Below are 25,354 nucleotides of genomic sequence, written 5' to 3' on the forward strand. Positions count from 1 at the left end.
TAATTTTAAGAAAAGTTGACTATTATAACTATATGGAGACGTGGGTCTTATAAGGTTGTATAGAAAATTCTGATCCAAACTTTATTTTCCATGGAAATAAACTTTTGAGTTTAAAATGTTCATCCTTGAATGAAATTGTGCATACTGAGATTCTATTGAGAATACTGAAAAATACATATGCTGTTCTTTTTTACCCCTTTTGTAGCTTTAATGTAGAATGTGGTTAGTTATTCCAAACAGCTTTTTAAAAAGGAAGCACACTTGAGTATGCTGAAACATTGCCTATGAAGTGAATGGTTTTTCATGGAAATAGTGTGAATGCCAACCTTGTTTTATGTGATAAATTTTCAAAACATTTAAAACTGTATCATTAGTGAAGCGGTTGCAGCATGTTTTGTAGGTTTTTCCTAGCTCCCACCCCACATCAAGCTCTTACTATTTCCTTCCTGGACCGCTGTGATAGCGTACTAACTGCTCTTCCATTTCTATTCTGTTCAAGCCACGGTAATGTTAAGAGTATCATCTGATGATTTATCTTACAATGATAAATCTTCCAATGGGTTTAAAAAGCTCCGAATGGCTTCCCTTTGCCTACAAAATAAATAAATAAATAAATAACTAAAAAAAATCTCCCAGTTGCTTACCCTCTCATATAAGTCCCTCTAATTTTTGCTTCCAACTTAATTTTCTAGTTAATTCTCCTCCTGGAGTGCATCATAAATTCTATAGAAGCAATTTTGTATTTGCTGTTACTTGAATGTATGCTTTTTTTCCTCTTCCTGGGATGCCTTTCACTCACAATAGTTACATGTTGAAATCTTATATGTATATGTTTTTAGGACCCAGGTCAGATGCCTTTGGTGTCAGAATATGTTCTCTAAACCCTTCTGTTAAAAGTCATCCCTCCTTCCTCTTGCCTCCCTCTTCTAGCACTTCTTCTTCTTTTTTTTTTTTTTCCTGAGGCAGAGTCTCACTCTGTTGCCCAGGGTGGCGTGATCTTGGCTCACTGCAGTCTCCGCCTCCTGAGTTCAAGTGATTCTCCTGCCTCAGCCTCCCAAGTAGCTGGGATTATAGGCATGTACCACCACACCAGCTAATTTTTGTATTGTTAGTAGAGACAGGGTTTCACCAGGCTGATATCGAACTCCTGACCTCAGGTGATCTGCCTGCCTCGGCCTCCCAAAGTGCTGGGATTACAGGCGTGAGACACCGCGCCTGGCCTACTCTTCTAGCACTTCTCAGATGAAATTTTTTCCATTCTGTCTAGAGAAGCTACTGTACTATTTATGTATGCTTCTCCCTATGAAATTGGCTTCCCACCTGGTCATGAGCTGCTTAGCTTGCCCAGGGTCTTGCAAGTAGTAGACAATTTAGTCAGTATATGTTGAATTAGTAAATAAGGAACATTGTTTCCTTCTAGTCTTTAGGTGCCTTTCTACTTAAGGTCCTTGCTCAACTCATTGCTTGGCTATTGTAGTAGCCTAGGGCTAAATAACTTTTGAATTAGACATTTGTTGACTTAGGGCCCTTAACTGTAATGGTGCCAATATTTTTATATGTTTTTTCATCTTTATTTTATTTTCAAGACAGAGTCTCGCTGTGTTGCCCAGTCTGGAGTGCAGTGGCGCTGTCTCAGCTCACTGCAACCTCCGCATCCTGGGTTCAAAGGATTCTTGTCCCTGAGCCTCCCGAGTAGCTGGGACTTCACAGGCACATGCTACCATGCCTGGCTAATTTTAGTATTTTTAGTAGAAATGGGGTTTTGCCATGTTGGCCAGGCTGGTCCTGAGCTCCTTGCCTCAAGTGATCTGCCCACCTCGGACTCCCAATGTGTTGGGATTACAGACATGAGCCACTATGCCTAGCCTTTCATCTTAATTTTAGACTGAGCCATAAATGCCAAGTTTTATCTATTATTGCTTCTAGTGGCCTCAAAAACTATTTTTCAAAGATGTTTCCCTCTAGCCTATCTTTTCAATAACTAACATTGTTGTGCATCCTGAAGGTTCCTAATAACTGCATGGATTGGTGTATCTACAGTCATAGTAATGTAAAAGTTGAATCCAAATGGGAGTTTAATGTCTTAATGTTTGTGTATTTCCTGGCAGCAGTAGATATACTGAACTGTTCAGATGAAACATAAAACTTTTTATTGTTGGCTAGGTGTGGTGGCTCATGCCTGTAATCCCAGTGTGCTTTGGAAGCCCAAAGCAGGAGGATCGTTTGAGGCCAGGAGGTCTAGACCAGAACAGCTTTGTAGAGATGCCATTTCTACAAAAAACAACAACAACAAAACTTTTATTGTAGAAATGTTAAGATTGTAGTACAGAGAATCGCCTATAAGCATCTTGGTTAGTCTTGCTATGACTTCGGGAATTGGGATTATTCTGTAGCAAAGCTGGATAGAGGCCTCTCAAAGAGCGTCACCTTTGGTCTTTTGAGGATTACCTATACACAACTGATTATAACTCATACACAAAAGGTTATAGCTAGTGGTCTGTTAGCTCAGCACTTTAGTTTTGACGTTGTTATTGTTTTCATTTTAGGAAAATGTAATAAATAACTTCCTTTTTAAATTAATGGACAATTCTTTTTTTAAAATTGTTGGCTTTTTTTTGTTCTTATCAAGACAGACTTCTGAAATTATATATATATATATATATATATTTTTTTTTTTTTTTTGAGGCAGGGTCTCACCCTTGTTGCTCAGGCTAGAGCACAGTGGCATGATCATGGCTCACTGCAGCCTAGACCTCCTGGGCTCAAATGATCCTTCCACCTCAGCCTCTCTAGGAGATGGGACTGTAGGTGCTTGCCACCACACCCAGCCAATGTTTTAAAAATTATTTTTTGGTAGAGACAGGGTTTTGCCATGTTGCCTAGGCTGGCCTTGAACTCCTGGGCTCAAGTGATCTGTCTGCTTCAGCCTCCCAAAATGCTGGGATTACAGGCATGAGCCACCGCGCCCAGCCTAAAATTATCTTTAGGGCAGCAACGTCTCTTCCTTAGATAATTAGAAAATGAAAAGTTTTGTTTGGCAAAACATGAATATAGGAAAATCTAGAAAAGTGGTTCTCAATTTTTTTTGGTCTCAGTACCCCTTTAGACTTAAAAAATTAGAAGACCTCAAAGGGCTTCTCTTTAAGTGGATTATATCTATTGATATTTGTAGTATTAGAATATAACTGAGAAATTAAAATATATTTAATTCATTAAAAAATAATAAAGCATTATACATGTGGCTTTTTTTTTGAGACAGGGTCTTGCTTTGTTGTCCCAGGCTGGCCTTGAACCCCTGGGCTCAAGTGATCCTTCTGCCTCAGCATCCCTCTGCACCACCATGCCTGGCAAACATGTTAGCATAATTTTCCTAAATGAAAAAATAACTATATTTTCTTTTTTTTTTTTTTTTTTTTTTTTTTTTTGAGACGGAGTCTGGCTCTGTCGCTCAGGCTGGAGTGCAGTGGCGCAATCTCAGCTCACTGCAAGCTCCGCCTCCCGGATTCACGCCATTCTCCTGCCTCAGCCTCCCGAGTAGCTGGGACTACAGGCGCCCGCCACCACGCCCGGCTAATTTTTTGTATTTTTAGTAGCGACGGGGTTTCACCATGTTAGCCAGGATGGTCTCGATCTCCTGACCTCGTGATCTGCCCGCCTCGGCCTCCCAAAGTGCTGGGATTACAGGCGTGAGCCACCGCGCCCGGCCTAACTATATTTTCTAAAAGCAAAAAGAATTAGTGGGAAGAATGGCATTGACATCTTTACTATCCAGCTTCATAGAAGACTTATTTGGTTTTTTTTTTTTTTTTTTGAGACAGGGTCTCACTCTTTTGCCCAGAGTGGAGTGCAGTGGCGTGATCTCAGCTCACTGGAACCTCCATCTCCCAGGCTCATGCAATTCTCCTGCCTCAGCCTCCTGAGTAGCTGGGGTTACAGGTGCCTACCACCATGCCTGGCTAATTTTTGTATTTTTAGTAGAGACGGGGTTTTATCATGTTGGCCAGGCTGGTCTTGAACTCCTGACCTTAAATGATCACCCAAGTCGGCCTCCCAAGGTGCTGGGATTATAGGTGTGAGCCACCATGCCTGGCCAATAGAAGACATTTAAATTCCCATGTCTGCTGCTGCATTGAGTCTACTGAGATATTACAGGTTATAACCTCTGGAAAACACCACTGTACAGTTATAAGAGAATGAGAGTGAAAATGGCCAATAGTGTCTTAGTGATACTATGAAAATAGTTCTGACCTCTTGGACCCTCTGAAGGGTCTTAGAAACTCTAGATTGCGGCTAGGCGCGGTGGCTCATGCCTGTAATCCCAGCACTTTGGGAGGCCGAGGCAGGCGGATTACGAGGTCAGGAGATCGAGACCATCCTGGCTAACGTGGCGAAACCCCATCTCTACTAAAAATACAAAAAGTTAGCTGGGTGTGGTGGCGGGCGCCTGTAGTCCCAGCTACTCGGGAGATTGAGGCAGGAGAATGGCATGAACCCAGGAGGCGGAGCTTGCAGTGAGCCAAGATGGTGCCACTGCACTCCAGCCTGGGCAACAGAGTGAGACTCCGTCTCAAGAAAAAAAAAAAGAAACTCTAGATCTCATTTTGAGACCTACTAGTCTAGAAATTAGACTACATAGTTTGGTGAACAACCTGGTGAAGTATCTTCTGACTTTGAAGCCAGACACAAAGGTGGTTTCGAAGAAGCTTATTTGCTTACCTTGACATACTTGGTGTTTTCAACCTGGCACAATTTAGATTAAGTAACATTTTGGTGGAAAACTGGTACAGTGGCCCTATGGTTGGGGAAAATACCTGCTGAGAGCTACATAGAATAAATAGGTCATCTGCCACTTCATGATCCTTACTGTTAACAGGTTAAGCAGCCTTCTGTAGTTGAATTTTTATTTTTAACCCTGCACATTTGGATTCATCTTATATAAATACTTCTCCTGTGTGTAGTAAGATGTTTCTTTTATGATCTAGGTGTCAGTTTTTAATGATATTGTCGTTTGGGACAAATGCTTATATAATCAAATGATGTAAAAGCCATGCCAGTTTTTTTGTCTTCTTATTGAAAAAGATTAGTCATTGCTTTCATTTAATGTATTATAATGTATAGTGTATCCAACTATGTTTCACTAGAAGTATGGTGATTCTCCCATTTGATAATGCTTTTAAAATTTATTCTCATTGTTTTGATGCCGAATGCTTTTTTAATTTTTATTTTTATTTAAAAAAATTTTTTTGAGACGAAGTCTCGCTCTTGTCCCCCAGTCTGGAGTGCAGTGGCATGATTTCTGCTCACTGCAATCTCCGACTCCTGTGTTCAGGCAATTCTCCTGCCTCAGCCTCCCGAGTAGCTGGGATTACAGGTGTGTACCACCACACCCAGCTTATTTTTCGTATTTTAAGTAGAGACGGGGTTTCACCATGTTGGCCAGACTGGTCTCAAACTCCTGACCTCAGGCAATCCACCCGCCTCGGCCTCCCAAAGTGCTAGGATTACAGGTGTGAGCCACCACACCCGGCCTTTTTTTTTTTTTTTTTTTTGAAAAAGAGTTTCACCCTTGGTGCCCAGGCTGGAGTGCAATGGTGCGAGCTCGGCTCACTGCAACCTCCGCCTCCTGGGTTCCAGCAATTCTCCTGCCTCAGGCTCCCAAGTAGCTGGGATTACAGGCATGTGCCACCACGCCCAGCTGATTTTGTATTTTTAGTAGAGATGTGGTTTCTCCATGTTGGTCAGGCTGGTCTCGAACTCCCAGCCTCAGGTGGTCTGCCCGCCTTGGCCTCCCAAAGTGCTGGGATTACAGGTGTGAGCCACTGCACCCAGCTGATCATGAATACTTTTATATTTTTCTTAGAATGTAGAAAAGATAGGACATGTTTATGATTGCCATATTTAACAAGATAGGTAGAAAAATATAAATGTATCTATTTGATATGATATAATTTTTTATTGGTATTAAAGGGGGAGACAGCCTGAGTGTAGTAGAAAGAACACAGGCTTTGGAAATAGATGACATAGATTACAAAACTAGCTTTGCTTGTTATCCTGCCCAGAGAAAACCTCTCTGTGCATCTGTTTTCTGTAAAATTGAACTCTTAACCTTTGTAGAGTTGTGGGGATTAAATGTACCATATCAATATCTAGTATAGTATTTGACATATATTGTGTACCAAATAAGTGTAGCTTGTATTTAGAGCTTCTTACTGAAAACATGTAATTATCCCATGTCTACCTCTTTGGGTACTCTTGCAGTCAAAACCTTTGAGCTATTTTGCCCCATTCTTTTCTTCCTTCCCAGTGTTTACTGGGGCCACATTTTATCCATTTTGGGTTTTGGAATTGTTCTCTAGGGTCTTTTCTAGTTATAACGTTTCATGAGTCTATGGAAATGTCAACCCAAGTCATCTTTTCCTTTTAGTTTCTATTGCCTCTTGTCCAGTTCCTCAATACCTCACCTTAGAAATGATTTGTAATGAAGGTAATAGTTGCTAACATTTGTTGAAGAAATTATTATAGTCCAAGCACTATGTTAAATGCTTTTATATGTATTCTTTTAGCCACACAACAACCTTATAAAATTGGCACTGTTATTATCCCACTCTACAGACAGGAAACTGAGACTTAGGTTTAGTAACTTACCAAGTAGCAGAGCAGGTCCGTCTGCCTAACTAAAGCCCAGGTTCTTAACCAGTACCTCCTAACTGGTTGCTCTGTTTCCGATTTCTTCCACCCCTCACGATAAATTTGTCTCAAATTCTTCAGCCAGGTTAGTTCTACTGAAATGTTATTTTCATTGTTTTACTGTTCTTTTCAAAAACAATCAGCTCTTCATTTCTTTTAAGTAGAGATAATATTCTTAAACTTGGTATACATAGTCTTTAGTAATATGGCACCTAACTTACATATTTATAACTTTATTACTAATTTTCTATTCATACTTCTAGTCGAATTCCTTCTAGCCCAATACCCTGATTGCTCATTCCTATCTCAAGCTTTTGCTTAAGCTGCTTCCTATGTAGAATATGCCCGTCTCACCTCCATCTTTAAATCAAGAGCCTGTCTGCGTCCCCTTTCCTTCTTAAAACTTTCTCCAAAAATTCTAGCACTGTACCCTTTTATATGTAGGGCTGTCTCTGTTATTTTGACTTGGAATCGTGTGTTATATTATGATAATTATTTCATGAATATAATTCACCTCCCAAACAAGATAAGTTTCTTGAGGTCAGGCTGTTGTATTTCCTTCGTATCTTTTTTTCTTTTTTCTTTTTTTGAGACAGGGTCTCATTTTGTCACTGAGGGGTGCAGTGGCTCACTGCAGCCTAAACTCTTGGGCTCAGGTGATCCTCCCACCTCAGCCTCATGAGTAACTGGGACTACAGTCATGTGTCACCATGCCCAGCTTGTATCTTTTTTCCCTAAACATCCAGTACTCAAGTATTTTGTTAAATTTTAGGCCCATGGATCCAACTAGCTTCATTTTGTGACTTAAGCTTTAAAATGTTAATATTATTTATTATCAGCATGTGACCTCTAAACTTATGAAGATAATTGGCTGGTCACTTATTGTAACAAAGGGAATAATGAAAAAAAATGCAATACTTAATGTTATTAGCAAGATTTATATAGTTCTGAGTAAAAGTTGTGTTTGAAACTTTGAACAATTAGAAATGAATAGGCCAGGAGCGGTGGCTCACACCTGTAATCCTAGCACTTTGAGGTGCCGAGGTGGGTGGATCACTTGAGGTCAGGAGTTCGAGACCAGCCTGGCCAACATGGTGAAACCCTATCTCTACTAAAAATAAAAAAATTAGCCAGGCGTGGTGGTGCGCCTGTAGTCCCAGCTAGTCAGGAGGCTGAGGCAGGAGAATCGCTTGATCCCTGGAGGCAGAGGTTGCAGCAAGCTGAGATCGCGCCACTGCACTCCAGCCTGGGTGACAGAGCGAGACTCTGTCTCAAAAAAGAAATGAGTAGTAAGTTTTTCACAGTGTATTAGGTTAGTTTTACATAGCACAGGGCCAAACGGAGAGTTTTAAGTTATCCAGTGTGTTATTATACCACTTAATTTTACCGTGTGTAAGACTTGACTTTTAACAAGGTAAAGTGAGCCATCAAGCCTTATTAAAGATCAGTTTCCACATTGCTTGCCCATATATGTTGTATGTATTGTTCCTTGTGCATATTTGTAAATTCACATAAAGTAAAAGGGTTATCTTATTGTTTTTTTTCTTTTTTTAATTTATTTTATTTTATTTTATTTTATTTTTGAGATGGAGTCTCGCTCTGTCGCCCAGGCTGGAGTGCATTGGCATGATCACAAGTTACTGTAGCCTTCCCACCTCAGCCTCCCAAGTATCTGGGGCTACAGGCATGCACCACCACACCTGGCTAATTTTTAAAGTTCATTATTTTAATAGAAGAGGCAGTAGGCTATGTCCAGCCTGCCAAATCATACCATTTTGCATGTCGCGTATCAGTATGAAAACTGCCCTATGAGTTGGTATTGATGAGCCAACACAAAGCCAAAGTCAATACCATCTACCCTTATCCGTACTTGGACTTCCTGTTTCATGTTCTGTTTGTGGGCCAGATTGCCTATCCTTACCTGAGGATATGTGACAACAAATCCAGAGCATGCAGCTGTGTAATCTTAAATATTGTGATAATTTTTATTTATTAACTATTTATTTTTAAATATTTATTATTTTTTAAATAGAGGTAGAGTCTTTCCAGGTTGCCCAAGCTTGTCTCGAACTCCTGGGCTCAAGCAGTCCTCCCACCGCAGCCTCCCAAAATGCTGGGATTACAGGTGTGAGCCACCGTGCCCAACCCGTATTTATTTATAAACTTAAGAAAAATTCAATTATGAATCAAAATTAAAAATCTGAATGAAAATTGCTCTGAAAAAGGTCTTGCTGAAAGGAATTGTTGTGCTGGAAATACATTGCTTTAGATTCTGTTCTTACATATGTATTAGGCTTTTTTTTTCCATAGAGGATAGAGTGACCTTTTTACAACAGGGTCACTCAATATGGTCTAATTTATATTGAACTTCTAATAGACATTTATAGAATTAACCACAACCTTTTTTTCTGATATTAGTTCTGGGATGTATTTTATAAAAAGTGTTTAATTCATATGTTTTCAGCTGCAAGCAACAGAACTAATTCAAAATGGCTTTAAAAATAATAAATTTTATATTCTCATTTAATAGAGTTAGTTGATTTCAGTAGTTCAAAAATGTCAGTAAAAACCCATATTTTGCTTAGCCATATATTGCTCAATTCTGCCGTCCTTGGGACTGGCTTCATCCTCAGGCTAGTAGCAAAATGGTTGCAGTGATTCCAGGCATCATATCATATCCATAAACAACAACTTCCAAAAGAAGAGGAAAAGTATCTCTTCCTGTGCCACTGTTTTTGGGTAGAGGAAACTTTCTCCAAAAACTTCTAGCAAACTTCTTTCCCATCTTTTTGGCCAGAATTGGGTCATAGGCTAGTTCCTGAATCAGTCACCAGTAGATAACCCTTAGGTTAATCACGTTTCTCAATCTGGAATGGTGTTGGCTTCTACTGAGGTATATGGTTGTATTGGGGAGAGATTCTGTTAGAGAGGAAGAGGGAGAGAATTGATGCTAGGAAAGTAATTTGGAAAACCATAACTCTCTTCAGTGTTATTGTTTTTGTCAATAAACAGTATTAGCAAGTTATTTTTTACTCTTTCAAAGTTAAAATCTAGCTGTGGGAAATGCATTCTCATTTTCTATTTTTTTTGAGACGGAGTCTCCCTCTGTCGCCAGGCTGGAATGCAGTGGCACGATCTCAGCTCACTGCAACCTCCACCTCCTGGGTTCAAGCGATTCTCCTGCCTCAGCCTCCTGAGTAGCTGGGATTACAGGCGCCCACCACCACGCCTGGCTAATTTTGTCTTTAGTAGAGATGTGGTTTCACCATGTTGGTCAGGATGGCCTTGATCTCTTGACCTTGTGATCCACCCACCTTGGCCTCCCAAAGTGCTGGGATTACAGGCGTGAGCCACCGCGCCCAGCCACATTTTCATTTTCTAAGTTGGACTTCATAGGGTCACATAGTATTGAGTTAATATAAGACAGACCTTTTTCTATCTTGTTGGTTGCTTACTAGAAGGTGAGGAAGCTAACATCTCTGGTTTACAGTTAACTAATTTGAGGAATATAGGCATTAGAATAGAGTGTTAGTGTAGCAAGCAAATGGGTGTAAGGGAACATTTTGCAAAACTATACACTTAAAATTCTAAAGTTCAGTAAATTAAGTAAACTTGGGACCTGTGGAATGATTTATGATTTGAAAGCTAGCCTGAAAAATTAGGAGCCATCCAGACTGGGCAACATGAAGAAACCTCGTCTTTACAAAAAATACAAAAATTAGCTGTGCATGGTGCTGCACTCTTATAGTCCCATCTACTTGGGAGGCTGAGGTGGGAGGATCACTTGAACCCTGGAAGTCGAGGCTGCACTGAGCTGTGATTATACCACTGTACTCCAGCCTGGGTGACAGAGCGAGACCCTGTCTCAAAAAAAAAAAAAAAAAAAAAAAAAAATTAGGAGTTGGTTACAATGGCACATACCTGTAGTCTCAGCTACTTACAAGGCCAAGGTGGAGTTTTGCTTGAGACCAAGAGTTGGAGATCAGCCCGGGCAGCATAGTGAGGCTATCTCAAAAAAACAAAAAAATGGAATACTACTTTAAAGTACCCTATAGATTATATCTTTCAATTAAAATGTATGATGTGCCTAAGTATTGATTTTTCTCAGTATGTTACAAATCTAGAGGCAGTATAGTGGAGTAGTTAAGAGAGGGGTCTGTGGAATCAGAACGCCTGAGTTCAGATTGTGCCTCTGCCACTTCTTAACATGTGTCCTTTGGCAATCTACTTACCTTTTCTGTGTTGTGGTTTCCTCACCCAAAAAGTAGGGTGATAATGGTCATTCAATAGGGTTATGAGGATTTAGTAGATTAATAACTGTCAAGTACTTAGTGTGGTACCTAGAACATAGTAAACACCTGTAAATTTTTTTTGTTTGTGTGTTAATTCATGTTTTTCAACAAATATTTGACTGCCAGGCACTATTCTAAGTGTAGTAGTGAACAAAACAGCAAAAATGCTTCATGGACTGTACATTTCCAAGGGAGTGAGGAGAGCAGAGAATAAACAGATTCATAAGTAAAATACATAGTGATGGTGTTAAATGCTGTGGAGAAAGAAACAGAGGATAAAAATAGAGTACAGGGTGAGAGATCTGCTATTTTAAATAGGAGGCCAGGGAGGGCCTGACCTAAAGCAATGGGGGAGCAGGTTATATGGAAATATAACAGGTATGAGGATGGGGGTTCCAGGTAGAGGATGTCAGATGACCTACCCTGAGGCAGGAGCATCTCTGTGATATATTCAGGGATCATCTAGGAGGCCAGTATGGCTAGAATGGAATGAGGGGAAAGTAGTAAAAAAAGACAAGTGGCTGGGCGTGGTGGCTCATGCCTGTAATCCCAGCACTTTGAGAGGTCGAGGTGGGCAGATCACCTGAGGTCAGGAGTTTGAGACCAGCCTGGCCAACATGACAAAACCCTGTCTCTACTAATAATATAAAAATTAGCTGGGTGTGGTGGTGGGCACCTATAATCCCAGGTACTTGGGAGGCTGAGGCAGCAGAATCGCTTGAACCCGGGAGGCAGAGGTTGCAGTGAGCTGAGATCGTGCCACTGCATTCCAGCCTGGGTGGCAGAGGGAGACTCCATCTCAAAAAAAAAAAAAAAAAAAAGACAAGTAATGGTATGGGTGGTGGGGCTTTCCCACCATGTATGCCATTGTAAGCCATTGTAAGAACTTTGGCTTTTAAAACTCGTATGAGATGAGAAGCCATCAAAGTGTATTGAACAGTGATGTACTATGATTCTTGGCTTAAAGAATCATTCTGGCTGCTGGTGGAAAGAGGGAAAGGTAGAATTAGAGAAACTGGTTAGGAGGCTATTGCGACAATCAAGCTGAGGGATGATGGTGGCTTGGACAAGGGTAGAAGCTGTGAGGTTGTAAAAAGTGGTTGCATTCTGAATGTTACTAGTTATATAGCTTGTCATTTCCAAACTGACTTACTTTATTTTCTAATTTCTTAGCTTTGTATTTCTCCATATGCTATATATGCTTTAATAATTAATAAGTCTAACTTTTAAAGTAATGCCAAAGCTATTTATATATATTTTGATGTATTTTTCTGTGTGGGTTTTTTTTTTGTGTGCGTGACTGGGTCTTGCTGTGTTGCCCAGGCTGGAGTGCAGTGTCACCAACAGCTCACTGTAGCCTTGACCTCCTGGGCTCAAGTGGTCCTCCCACCTTAGCCTTCTGAGTAGCTAGGACTGACTACAGGCGTGCACTACCACACCTGGCTAATTAAAACAAATTTATTTTTGTAGAGACACGATCTTGCTGTGTTGTCCAGACTGGCCTTGAACTCCTGGCCTCAGGCAATTCCCTTACCCTGGCCTCCCAAGTGCTGGGGTTACAGGCCTGAGCCATTATGCCTGACCTATTTTTCTCTCTTTCTTTCTCTTTTTTTCTTTCTTTCTTTCTTTTTTTTTTTTTTTGAGACAGGTTTCACTCTGTTGCCCAGGCTGGAGTGCAGTGGCATGATCTTGGTTCACTACAGCCTTAACCTCCTAGGCTCAAGCAGTCCTCCTACCTCAGCCTCCCGAGTAGCTGGGACTACAAGTGCATGCCACCATGCCCAGATCATTTTTCTCTTTTTTGAAGTGTTAAGTGATTCAGATCTCTGACATCCAGTTGCCAACTAACAGTATATGTGGCCTTAGTTGTTTGATGAAAGCTTGTTCATGAGTTACTTTTTAAATAAACATTAGTTGATAAATTTAGATTGTACTATAATTTACTTTTTTTTTTTGGATACAAGATCTTGCTGTCACCCAGACTGGAATGCAGTGGCACAAACATGGCTCACTGTAGCCGTGACCTCCTGGGCTCAAGTGATCCTCCTGCCCCAGCCTCCTGAGTAGCTAGGACTATAGGTGCGTGCCACCATACCTAGCTAATTTTTTGATTTTTTGTAGGGATGAGGTCTTACTGTGTTGCCCACGCTGGTCTTGAACTCCTGAGCTCAAAAGATCCTCCTGCCTTGGCGTCCCAAAGTGCTGGGATTATAGATGTGAGCCACCACACCCAGCCAATTTACTTTCAGAAGTAACTTTGGAAAAGAAAATTTCCTGATGTTCTTAATTTTTTTGGTGGGCTGTGAAGGGGAGAAGAAACTAAAGAGAACGAAGCCATGCCATACATGTTTCATTTTACTTTATGTGCTGAAGTTCTTGCTTTCTGAGAATAATTAATAGAGATTTATGTTATTTTCTTTTTGGCGTAATGTTTAAGTGCTTGAGTATAGATAGATATTGATATAAAATGGGTAAAGTATCTGTGTTTAAGAGCTCCAGACTCAGGTTGTTGGGATTTCCTGTTCTAGCCCTGCCTATTTCTAGTTTGTGATCTTGGGCAGTTTTCTAATCTGTATAGCATAGAAAAGAATATTAATCCTGCTGTAGGGTTATTGTGAGAAGTATATGGAATAGTACACATAAGACACTTAGGGCAGGTATCTGTTATTGTTGTTATTATTTTTATTATTTATTTATTTATTTAAAACAAAAATTTTTTTTTTTTTGGATGGAGTTTCACTCTGTCACCCAGGCTGGAGTGCAGTGGTGCGATCTTGGCTCACTGCAACCTCTGCCTCCCGGGTTCAAGCAATTCTCCTGCCTCAGCCTCCCGAGTAGCTGGGACTGCAAAAACACATTTTTGAAAAAGAGATAAGGTTTTAACTCTGTCACCCAAGCTAGCATGCGGTGCCCTGATCATAGCTCACTGCAGCCTTGAGCTGCTGGGTTCAAGGGATCCTCCTCCCTCAGCCTCCCAAGTAGGTGAGACTACAGGTATACACTACCATGCCTGGCTAATTTTTTTTGTTTTTAATTTTTGTAGAGACAGCGTCTCACTGTGTTTCCCAGGATGGTCTCAAACTCCTGTCCTCAAGTGATCCTTCTGCCTCAGGCTCCCAAAGCAGTGGGATTATAGGCATGAGCCACTGTGCCTGGCCTATTTTCATTATTATTAATAAAACTGGGATGCTTTGTGGCTCATCTCCATAGTGTCCCATTCAGAGGAAGAACCAGCCTAATATTCAAATTAAATTGAAAAGTAATTTAAGTATTTATTCCATCCTCTCAAAAATGCCAAAGGGGTTTGCATTCATAAAACTACAATACTACTTAAAATCCTATTTCTTCATGTTTGGCATGGTTAATCCCAAACTTCCTTCTCTCTTAAAACTTACCAACTCATGACAACTTGAACAGTCTCATTTTTGCGTTTCTTTTGTAACCCTTCTCAAACCTATTAAGTTTCTATTCCGTGAGTACCTGTCTCCCATTAAACTCTCTCCTTTGCCCGTGTCATTATTCTGATCCGTACAATAAGGGCCAGGAACCAAGAGAGCAAAGAAAAGAAGCTATGAATACTCAAATATAGCAACATTTTTGTTTCTGTCACACTTATCTGTGGTAGAGGATATAATATGTTTTGGCTTTTGGAAAAAAAGTCTGTTTAGTTTTAGAAGGACAACGAGGTGGTTCAGACCTGTTGCAGGACATTAATTCGGGACTTGGAATTTAGTTTTTCTCCAGATAGTCATAAACTATATAAGAGCTGCTATCATGTCTGTCTAACTGGGACTCGTTCCTAGTGTTCAGCCCTTGAAATTTAGTATTGCCAGATAAAATATATGCAGTATGGACCATGCAGTATTATTCATTGTTTATTTGAAATTCAAATTTAACTGTGTGTCCTATATTTTTATTTGCTAAATCTAGCAACCTTAATTTAGAGAGAGGATGCTGACTAGGCTGTATTTTCTAGTACATTTTCTATGGTGTTTAAGAGTACATGTGTAACTTGATGTGGTGGATATGAGGATACTTTCAGTTTTGATAACAGAAAATGCAACTCAAATTAGTTAAAACAAAGGGAATTTGAATTTGAATTTGAATTACATATGCTTATGTAATGGAAAAGACCAAAGGGAGTGAGGGCCCCTGGCATGGTTTGATCAAGGGTACAGGCTTTGGCCCTGTTTTTCTATAATTCTCTTGGCTTTACCCTGTATTAGCTTTTTTTTCTCAGACGGGCTTCCCCAGTAGTACAAGATGGCTGCCTTTGTATGTTTCCTCATTCCTGGAGAGAAAGTAGATGCTTCCTACAAATACAGTGCAAAATCCTAAGCTTGACACTAATTGAACCATCTTGTGCTCCAAAGGATCACTGTCTTAAAATCTGGGTAGCTTTCTGTGTCTAGACCAGTGGCTTTTAAACTTGAGTGTGCATTAGAACTACCTGGAGGACTTGTTAAATTACAGATTGCAGCCAGGCACTGTGGCTCATGCCTGTAATCCCAGCACTGTTGGAGGACAAGGCAGGAGGATTACGTGAGTCCAGGAATTCAAGATCAGCCTGGGCAACATGGTGAAACTCTGTCTCTACCAAAAAAAAAAAATTAGTGAGGCTTGGTGGTGTATGCCTGTAGTCTTGGCTACTTGGGAGGCTGAGATGGGAGGATTGCTTGAACCTGGGAGGTCGAGGCTGCACTGAGCTGTGATTATGCCACTGCACTCCAGCCCAGATGACAGAGAAGATGCTATCTCAAAAAACAAAAACAAAACACGCAAATTGCTAGGTCCTACCCCCAAAATGTCTAGTTGAGTAGGTTCCGTAGGCTTGGTTCCAAGAAGTTATATTTGTAACACGTTCCCAGATGTTACTGATTTTGCTGGTCACAAACCACACTTTAAGAACCACTGTTATGTCAAATCAGGGCCTACTTCTGGAGCTGAGGAAGGGGTCAATCCCACTTAAACTTTTTACCAGTGAGGGGAGGCGGTAAGATGTTTTGGAAGATAACAACGATGTCCACTGAAGAGAGGACTGCTGGTTTTTTTGCATATCTACTTTCTCTTCCCTCTTATTTAGGTAAGAACTTCCTGAGTTTTCTCTTGGAACCACTCCTCCTTCATTTGGAATGATGTGGCTTGGGTGGTTGGCCTAACCCATTGGTTTAAGGGTGGGCACGTGATCTAGGCCTGGTCAATGAGAGCACTTGCATAGTCACAGTGATCAGCCCAGGAGTGAATAGGGCAGTGATCTTTGTAGTTTAGTCAGTGTATGTTACTATACGTTGCTGTTTACTGTCCTGGCTACGGATATGAAGATTACATAATCCCTGTCTGTAATTATGAAAGACATATCTGTAAATATACCCATGCATCGCTCCTCTTTATAATTCCTTCTCTTTCTCCTGTCATCTAAAATATATTTTTAATAGATACTGTACTACCACCTTTATAATCCTTAACCATACTTATTATTGTTTAGTGTCTTTAGTCCTCATTAAATTATAAATTCCATCAGGATAAGGACTGAGTCCATAATTAGTTGCTGGATCTTCAATACCTAGCCCTGTCTCTGGCACATACAAAGTATTCAGTAAATATTGATTAAATGAATATCGAAGTATAGCAATAGAAGAATATATAAACGAAATAGGGAATGATTGGTTTACTGGTGGCGTAGGAGAGGTAACAGCCTGAATAAATGCATAAAGTTATTAAAACACCTTAAGTTTTGTTGAAGACAATGTATGAGATAGGACGTGGCCTGCGCATGGTGGCTCATGCCTATAATTCTGGCACTTTGGGAGGCTGTGGTGGGAGGATCTCTTGAGCTGAGGAGTTTGATACCAGCCTGGGCAACATAGTGAGACCCCCATCTCTTTAAAAAAAATCTGGCTGGGTGTGGTGGCACATGACTGTAGTCCCAGCTACTTGGGAGGCTGAAGTGCGAGGATTCCTTGAGCCCAGGAAGCTGCAGTGAACTATGATTGGGTCATTGCACTCCAGCCTGGGCAACAGAGCATAACCTTGTCTCAAAAAAAAAAAAAAAAAAAAAAAATTGAGAGATAGGAAGTGGTATTAGATGAATCTGGACCACTAGGTGGGGTCCAGATCATGAAAGGCCCCGAAGGCTATATTTAGGGGTTGAATTTTATCCTGCAGGCATTTGGGAAGCCACTGACTGATTGGTTTTAAGTAGGGAAGAGAGTACGTTGGCTGTAAGGTAAAAAATAGATTGGAGGAGAATAAGATTAAAGAAGGAAAACTGGTTAGGAGGCTATTTTAGTACAGAAGAAAGATGTTATGAAAGCCTAAGGCTAAGATTGTAGCAGTGAGAATGAATAGTAGAGTTGCTTAAAAAGTAGGATTGGTGGGCTTCGAGGCTATTCTGAGGAAAATGAAATAATCTAGAATGACTTTTGGTTTTCTAGCTTGGTAGATGGTGGTAGTATAAACCAAGAGAAGCAAGTTGAGGAAAAAGGACAGATTTGGATTATATGGCCTCTTACATAAAAATGAGGGAATGGTGAAATGGCCCAGGTTCTCTCCTTTTGGTGGGATTCTTTTTCTCTTAGGCTTCACTTGGGCAGGAGAGGAGAGTGGCTTCTGCTACTTCTAGGTTTGGGGACTAGAGCAGATGATAGTAAATCAGATATTGGCCGGGCGCGGTGGCTCACGCCTGTAATCCCAGCACTTTGGGAGGCCGAGGCGGGTGGATCACGAGGTCAGGAGATCAAGACCATCCTGGCTAACACGGTGAAACCCCGTCTCTACTAAAAAAAACACAAAAAATTAGCTGGGCGTGGTGGCGGGTGCCTGTAATCCCAGCTACTGGGAGGCTGAGGCAGGAGAATGGCGTGAACCCAGGAGGCGGAGCTTGCAGTGGGCCGAGATCGCGCCACTGCACTCCAGCCTGGGCAACAGAGCGAGACTCCGTCTCAAAAAAAAAAAAAAAAAAAAAAAAAAAAAAAAAAAAGTAAATCAGATATTACTGAGTTCGTAGGGTGGGGGAGAGATCACAGTGAGAACGGAATGCTTCCAGGTTTTAGTTGCTAAAGTAATTTTTAGTTTTCAGATGTTTAAACTGCCTCATCCTTTTTGAAAGCAAGTGTATAAATTATAAGAAAATTAACTCTTAAGATTCATGAATTAGCTTCACTATTGGTGGAGATGTGAATTGCTGCAGCTGTTTTGGAAAGTTTGTCAATATATAGTAAAATAGCTCTTCTGGGAATCTGTTCTGTAGAAATAAAAGTATCAACATATAAAGGTAAATGAATGAATATTTTTATAATGTTTCCAATATTTGCTACTAAAAACAGCCTGAATATCCATCAATAGTAGGAAGTATAAATTGTCATGTACCTGTATTGTGGAATATTTTGCAACTCAGAGAATGTGTTATAAGTCTGTATGTATTTACCTGGAGGGATGTCTGTAATAGATTGTAGAGTAAGACAAACAAGTTATAAAGAAATGTGTATAATAAGATCCCATTTTTATAAAAAACCAAAAACAATGTTTCACATTCTTTTTTAGGATTATAGGAACCTGAAGAAAGGTGTAAAGGTGTATTTTATTTCAGGTTCTCTTTCCATGGCATATCACAGTGAACAAAACAAAGTCCTTGTTTTACGTAGGAGGACATGTGACAATAAATAAGAAGTGAATATATAGTATGTTAGGTGGAGATAAATATTATAGAGAAAACAACTACTGGCTTAAGGGGGATGGAGGACAGAGTTGGAATTGCTATTTTATTTTGGGTAGTCAGAGGAGGCCTCACTGATATGGTGACTTAGCTTTCTTTTTGTGAAATACAATAATACTAAAAAGTGTAGGAAACATAAACATACAGTTTGTTGACTTCATATAAATTGAACAGCTACTTACCCACCACCTAGATAAAGATTTTATAGATAGCCAGCTTCTCAGAGACCCAAAACATGCCTCCCCACCCTTTTTTTTTGAGACAGAGTCTGGCTCTGTCACCCAGGCTGAAGTGCAGTGGTGTGATCTCAGCTCACTGCAATCTCTGCCTCTGGGTTCAAGCAATTCTCATGCCTCAGCCTCCTGAGTAGCTGGGATTACAGGCGCGCACAGCTACACGCGGCTAATTTTTGTATTTTTAGTAGAGATGGGGTTTTATTATGTTGGCCAGGCTGGTCTTGAATTCCTGGCCTCAAGTGATCTGCCCGCCTCAGTCTCCCAAAGTGCTGGGGTTACAGGTATGAGCACTGCGTGGAGCCTAAAACATGCCCTTTTCTAATTATATTCCCCTTCTTACCCCCAGAGGTAAGAAGGCAGCGGTGGGGCATGTTTTGGGTCTCTGAGAAGCTTTGTGTACATGCTGCCTTGAGAGGAAGAAGTATTGTTAGAAGACTGGTTTGAATTTGATCTGCTTACCAACTATGTGACATTGAATGGTTGTCATATAAAATGGAAGTAATAATACTTAATTCACAAGGATTTTTAAATAAGAATTATAATATTTATGTGCCCATATATATATATTCACATATATATGTAATGAAATAACACCCAGTATCTGGCATATAGCAGGTACTCTATACATCTTTTGTGAAGGTCAGTGTTTTCGTGATATAGTAATAGGGAAATGTGTAGAGCTTGTGCTAGAGATTTTGTTAGAGGCAGCTACGTATCTTACTTGCTAGAGGCTACTTGGCTCTAGTATGTTTGGCTCTAAGATCAGGATGCGTAAAATCTTGGGACAAGAGAAGCAATGTAGCAAGTGTGAGTGACCATCTTTCTTTTTTTATGGGTCATTTCAACTTTTTCTATGGGAAAATTAAAAAAAAAAAAAAACTTTTTCTGTTCCCAGGCTGACCCTCCCCCCTCCGCTTTTTTTCATTTTGTGTCTCAGTAAAATTCCACTGCTGTTCAGCATAATTACTTCTTGGATCTTCACTTCCTCTCTATGGTAAGCCTAAATGCTGACCATCTCAAGCAGTAATTCAACAAATATTTATTGAATGGCTTCTATGTGTGAAACACTTGGCACTGGAGATACAAAGATGGGTAAGAAAATATGTGCCCTAAAGGAGCTCATAGTCTTTGAGTACAAAGATAGGGTTCAACAACTAAACTATAATCACTAAACTTTATATTAGAAGGTTGAGAAGAGCTCTGTAGAATCAAAGAAGAGGTATTACTTAACAAGGCCTGAGAATATGAGGGAAAGTTTCATGGAAAAAAACATGCATAACTTGAGTCTTAAAAAAAAAGTAGCTGGGCTGGGCGTGGTGGTTCAGGCTGAGCCTGGTGGCTCACACCTGTAATCTCGGCACTTTGGGAGGCAAAGGTGGGTGCATAACTTGAGGTCAGGAGTTCGAGACCAGCCTGGCCAACATGGTGAAACCTCAACTCTACTAAAAAAAAAAAAAAAAAAAAAAAAGCCAAGCCTGGTGGCATGTGCCTGTAGTCTCAGCTACTCGGGAGGCTGAGCCAGGAGAATCACTTGAACCTGCGAGGTAGAGGTTGCAGTGAGCTGAGATCGTGCCACTGCACTCCAGCTTGGGCAACAGAGTGAGACCCCATCTCAAAAAGAAAAAAAAAAGTGGATGAGGCAGGTTGGTAAAAGAGATAGGGATGGGCATTTTATGAGGTACAGGATATGTGCAAAGGCATGAGAAAGAGTTGTGTGTTTGGATGAGCTGCAGGTATTGGTGTATCTAGGGTGAAAGGTGCCTGTGGGAAAGTAATAGGAAAATGAGCTTGGAAGAGTAAGCAGAGACTGGACCTTGTAGGGCCTTCTATGCCATGCTGAAGAGTTTGAACTTTATCCTGTATGTGGTGTGGAACTCTTGAAACATAGTGTGCTAAACCATTATGGTTAGATTTGAAACTCAAAAGAAGCAGAGAAGGGTGGAAAAGAACCAGGAGATTGGTCGGGTGTGGTAGCTCACGCCTGTAATCCCAGAACTTTGGGAGGCTGAGGTGGGCGGATCATGGGGGTCAGAAGTTCGAGACCAGCCTGGCCAATATGGTGAACACATCTCTACTAAAAATGCAAAAAAACTAGCCGGGGGTGTTGGCGGGCGCCTGTAATCCCAGCTACTCGGGAGGCTGAGGCAGGAGAATCGCTTGAACCCAGGAGGCAGAGGTTGCAGTGAGCTGAGATTGCGTCACTGTACTTCAGCCTGGGCAACAGGCGGAGACTCCATCTCAAAAAAAAAAAAAAAACAAAAAACCAGGACACTGGTCTCTGGTAAGCCGGGGAGAGATTTTTCAAGAAGGAAAAAATGGCTAACAGTGTACAATTTAAAGTGATTAAGTGAAATAATGATACAAAAGCTACTGCTGGACTTTGCTATTGAGACAACCTTAACAAGATACATATTTATGTAGTGATTGGGGTAGAAGCCAAATTCCAATAGAAGAGTAACTGGGAGATGAGAAAACAGACTGCAAATGTAGACCATTTTTAGAAAACTTGCTGTGAAGCAAATGTAAGAGGTAGTTAGAGAAGTAGAGCAGAGAAACATAATTTTTTTTTTTTTTTGAGACAGAGTCTCGCTTTGTCGCCCAGGCTGGATGGAGTGCAGTGGCGCGATCTTGGCTTACTGCAAGCTCCACCTCCCGGGTTCACGCCATTCTCCTGCCTCAGCCTCCCCAGTAGCTGGGACTATAGGCGCTCACCACCATGCCCGGCTAATTTTTTGTATTTTTAGTAGAGACATGGTTTCACCGTGTTAGCCAGGATAGTCTGGATCTCCTGACCTCGTGATCCGCCCGCCTCTGCCTCCCAAAGTGCTGGGATTACAGGCGTGAGCCACCGCGCCTGGCCGAGAAACATAATTTTTTTGAAGATGGAAGTTAAGCATGTGTTATGTTTTGGTGGAGTAGAATAGAGTTAAGACTGAATATTTAGGGCTGTGTGATTTGATGGAACAGGAAGTGGTGGATGTGGAGGCAAGGAGGGATTACTGTGCTAGCTCAGGGGAGGAGGAGATAAACCTTTGCCTAACATTTAGAATGAAGGATATGGGTATGAAGAAGAGTGTAGGCTGGAAAATGGGGTGAGGTCAGATTTATTTTTTCTGGTAAAGGGCAATTGTGAGAGAAGAGATGTATAGAGTGTTTGGCTTGAGATTTAGAGTACCCATTGATTACTGTCTGGGATGGAAAAGGTCACTGATCCAGAGGCATATGGATGAATTACCAACAGGATAGTAATTTCAGTTAGGATTAGAAACTGTAAATTTGTAGTGGCATGAATTCCTAACCTGTTATGATTTTCTTCAGCAGGACTCAGTAGCTGTGGTATGGGAATAGAGGAAGCAGGCGGTTGGATTGATCCTCCTGGTTGAGAGATTTACTGGCTAGTGTGGCAAAAGAACAATAGGGAGCTGGAGAGATCCTGGCAAGAGAATGGGTGATGTTCAACATTAAGGGAATAATTAAGTAAATGATGATACATTCATATAAAAAGCTGTGTTTCTGCTATTAACATTTATGTTTATGAAGAGTTTATAAAAGTACTTATTTTATAATGTTAAGGTAATTAAAGTGCTGTATATTGTACAAAGGGTTAGTAATAACTGTAATATTCAAGAGATTGTTTAGGGCATAATGATGAAAAGATACAAAACGATTGTATTGGTCACACCTATTCACATGAAGACAATTATTTGACAGAGATTATTAGCTCTTCTTTATAGGTGAAGAAAATGAGCTTTAGTAAGGGTGAATTGTTCAGGGTCACAAATTTGGTAAATGGCAAAGAGAACTATTATAATTTATGGAATAGTTACTGTGTCAGGCATTGTTTTATCTATGTAGTATTAATATTTTTCTCACATATTGCTCTAATTTTAATTTTTAGTTAAAAAAGCACACTCAAAGGAGAGTAACAATATAAGCAATAGATAACTAAGTATGAATTATCTAAACAGTGGATTCCAACTAACTTTGCAAGTTGCAAAGAGTGATACCAAGTGCTAGAGAAGTTCAAAAGAAAGATGTAGGCTAGAGTCGAAGAAAGACTTTGGAGATAATCATATTTGAACTTGGACTGTGAAGGATAGGTAGGATGGTCTTTTTAAGTAAATGATGATACAGTCATATAGAAAGCTGTGTTTCTGTTTTTGTTTTGTTTTGTTTTGAGACGGAGTCTCGCTCTGTCACCCAGGCTGGAGTGCAGTGGCGTGATCTTGGCTCACTGTAACCTCCGCTTCCTGGTCTCTTTGATTTATTCCTTTCCATATTAAAAAAATAATATTACTCTGTAATAGTCTGGTATCTCATGTATCTGGAGCCTTTGCTTAGATAAAAAGTCTTGCTTTTTTATTTTCTTTTTTTGAGACAGAGTCTCACTCTGTCACCCAGGCTGGAGTGCAGTGGCATGATCTCAGTGGTGCAATCTAGGCTTACTGCAACCTCCCAGGTTCAAGCAATTCTCATGCCTCAGCCTCCGGAGTAGCTGGGATTACAGGCACCTGCCACCATGCCTGGCTGATTTTTGTATTTTTAGTAGGCTTTCACCATGTTGGCCAGGCCGGTCTGGAATTCCTGACCTCAAGTGATCCACTCGCCTTGGCCTCCCAAAATGTTGAGATTACAGGCATGAGCTGCTTATTTTTTTAAAAGACTAAGGTAGCCGGGCGTGGTGGCTCACACCTGTAATCCCAGCACTTTGGGAGGCTGAGGCGGGTGGATCATCTGAGGTCAGGAGTTTGAGACCAGCCTGACCCCGTTTGTACTGAAAATACAAAATTAGCCAGGCGTGGTTGCACATGCTTGTAATCCCAGCTACTTGGGAGGCTGAGGCAGGAGAATTGCTTGAACCCAGGGGGCAGAGGTTGCAGTGAGCCGAGATCACGCCATTGCACTCCATCCTGGGCAACAAGAGTGAAACTCTGTCAAAAAAAAGAAAAAAAAGACTAAGGCAATCAATCTGTGGATATCATAAAGGACTCAACATTATTTGCTGATCCCTGGGGTATCATTTAAGATTGCTTTGGAAGGAATGGAAGAAATATGGCTTCCAACTAACTTTGCAAAGGAATGGAAGAAATATGGGTTCCAACTAACTTTCCAAGTTGAGTCATGAACTCCTTGATAGGCCTTCTAGAATATATTTAAAGTGTAAATATAATGTATCTATCCATCCATTATCTAAAGTTATTTTTCTCCTAAGTCATTTATATTTGATTATTATTTTTTACTATGGTTAGTGGAAGAAAAGCAATTTGAAATAACTACTAAAAACCATTGAAACCAAAGATTGAGATTTTTGGGGGGGCAGGGAGATAATCATCAAGAATATATCAGAAAGGATTTAATGGTTGAGGCTTGGTATGATAGCTTATGCCTGTAATCCCAGAACTTTGGGAGGCCAAGGTGGGTCTATCCACTTGAGCCCAGGATTTTGAGACCAGCCTGGGCAACATACCGAAAACTTGTCTCTACACACACACACACACACAAAATTAGCTGGGTGTGGTGGCATGCACCTGTAGTTCCAGCTGCTAGGGAGGCTGAGGTGGGAGGATCATTTGAGCCTGGAAGGTCAAGGCTGCAGTAAGCCATAGTCATCCATTGTCCTCCATCCTGGGCAACAGAGCAAGACTGTGTCTCAATAAATAAATAAATAAACAAACGATTGCCCTGTACTCAAGGTTAAAATAGGGAATGCTGTATGTGGATTTATTATTCATCAGTTTTTATATTTGAGATGCCTATAATTGCCATGTGTAAATTAATTTCCACAAGAAGTAGTCATCATTGTAATTTTTTTTGAAGGTTTCAAATATACTTTATTTCTTCATTTATGCCATATCTTAATGGGTACACAGTGCTTTTACTTGGCATCAATTATGAGCTGTTTTTTATTTAACTAATTAATTAATTTTTTTGAGGCGGAGTTTTGCTCTTTTGGCTAGGCTGGAGTGAAGTGGCGCAATCTTGGCTCACTGCAACCTCTGCCCCCACCTCCCCCCTCCACCCCAACCCCAGGGTTCAAGCGATTCTCCTGCCTCAGTCTTCTGAGTAGCTGGGATTGTAGGTACCCGCGACCACACCCTGCTGATTTTTGTATCTTTAGTAGAGATGGGGTTTCGCTGTGTTGGCCAGGCTAGGCTGGTCTCGAACTTCTGACCTCAGGTGATCCACCTGCCTCGGCCTTCCAAAGTGCTAGGATTATAGGCATGAGCCACTGTTTCCAGCTGATGAGCTGTTTTTTGTTTTGTTTTGTTTTGTTTTGAGACAGAGTCTCACTCTGTCACCCAGGCTGGAGTGCAGTGGCGTGATCTTGGCTTACCGTAACCTCCGCTTCCTGGGTTCAGTTCGAGCGATTCTCCTGCCTCAGCCTCCCAAGTAGCTAGGATTACAGGTGCAAGTCGCCATGTCAG

The 25,354-nt window shown here is 40.8% G+C and overlaps 1 protein-coding gene across 5 annotated transcripts in view; it reads left to right on the forward strand.

Moving 5' to 3' along the window:
* Window positions 1–25,354, forward strand: part of PIK3R3 (phosphoinositide-3-kinase regulatory subunit 3) — a 135,257-nt gene that overhangs the window by 44,942 nt on the left and 64,961 nt on the right. The window lies entirely within an intron of this gene.

The sequence above is a fragment of the Gorilla gorilla genome, chromosome 1, assembly GCF_029281585.2.
Source record: "Gorilla gorilla gorilla isolate KB3781 chromosome 1, NHGRI_mGorGor1-v2.1_pri, whole genome shotgun sequence".
NCBI classification, from domain to species: domain Eukaryota; kingdom Metazoa; phylum Chordata; class Mammalia; order Primates; family Hominidae; genus Gorilla; species Gorilla gorilla.